This window comes from Ctenocephalides felis, unplaced genomic scaffold (genome assembly GCF_003426905.1).
Source record: "Ctenocephalides felis isolate EL2017-DRISC unplaced genomic scaffold, ASM342690v1 CF-g0.4_SCAFFOLD_03704, whole genome shotgun sequence".
In the NCBI taxonomy this organism is placed as follows: Eukaryota; Metazoa; Arthropoda; class Insecta; order Siphonaptera; family Pulicidae; genus Ctenocephalides; species Ctenocephalides felis.
The window spans coordinates 24,961-26,656 of NW_020539858.1; positions in this window are offsets into that span (position 1 = coordinate 24,961).

Here is a 1,696-nt window from a genome sequence, read left to right on the forward strand (position 1 = left end):
AAGGCAAACGAATCGCTGCTAGACGTATTCATATAGAACGCGTGATTGGACGAATGAGAGAGTTTGATTTTCTCAAACCTCATACGGTTGTTAATCATAATATGTTACCTTTAACAGACTATATTGTTATCATCGCAGCAGCACTAGTGAATTTACAAATACCTATAATTTCAAGTTAAATTTAAGAACATTTTCATGACAAAAGAAATGGCTAAATGGCTACCATAAATATATCAATATTAGGAACATTATCAGAATTTGCTTCTATAAATCCTGTATCACACATAGTTGAACTAAATTAACTTCAACAAATCGTTTTTAAAGGAAAATTTAACACGTGTTTATCAAGTTCCGTAAAATATAGCCGTAAGCACTGCGCCAATAGAGTAACGGCACTGCGCTGTTATGAGGTTGCAATTACAATCTGACGTCACAGGCACGGTAGCCAATCGTGGCACGTTAACGGTCACATGACTAATTTTTGAATTTAATCAATTTTTAAACGCTCATAACTAATTGAAAAAAACTTTTTTCTCTTTTTTCTTTCACATATCAATAAATTTAATAATGTAGTTGTAAAGCGCATAAAAATAAATGAATAATTTTTTTTTCAAATTCCCATTTGTGAGAAATAACATAATCACGATTACTTATTGTACAATTTCTAGATATCCAGAACTATGGCCAATTGGCGCTATTTTTACAAAACACAATTTGTCTCGAAATGACAAATTTAAAAAAAAATAATCTTGAATTATACCTTGCTGTACATAATTTAACAGCAGCTATCATCACCGCAACACCAGTAATATGAAATATGTGCTATGCGTATTTTTTTGATAAATATGGAGCAACTGAAAAACACCATTCTTGTTTTGCACATACTATTAATTTAATTGCAGATAAGGCACTTGCTGATCCTGATGTTATAAATTTTGTTAAAAAAGTAAGAAACTTTGTCAAATGTTTTAGAACAAGTGTTGTAGCTTCAGATAAGCTGAAAAAGGCTTAATGTGAAAGTTCGCATAAGCTTTAAAGTTCATATTAGATGTAAAAATAAGGCAGAATTCGTGTTACTACATGCTAGAGAGATTTTTAAAATTAGCTTCATATGTCGCACAAATTACAATCAGTGATGCAAATGCTCCCGGTATTGTATTAGCGGCTGAAGTTGAAGTAGAGAATTATCTAATCTACTGCAGCCGTTGGAGTACATAAATAAATAATTATGCACTCAATACTATGTTACGGTGTCGAACGTTTTATCTTTAGTTGATTTATACCAAAATCGCGCCTTTGTGTCAAATTAAAACAAGCTTTAATTGACACTGCAAGCAGACGGTTTTCGAATCTAGAAAAAAAAATTAGCAATGGCTATAGCCACACTACTAGATTCACGCTTTTAAAATTTGCATTTTAAGAACACCAATGCTGCCTTAAATGCAATAAATGCATTGAAAAATCAAATTTGTTTGAACAGTTCTACTACAAGTTTAGATATTGATGTTACGCAATAGCAATGACATTGGGGCTATAGCAATAGCTATAGCCACATTACTAGATCCACGCTTTCAAAACTTGCATTTTAAGTACACCAACGCTGCCTTAAATGCAGTAAATGCATTGAAAAATCAAATTTGTTTCAACAATTCTTCTACAAGTTTATATATTGATGTCACGCAATACCAATGACATT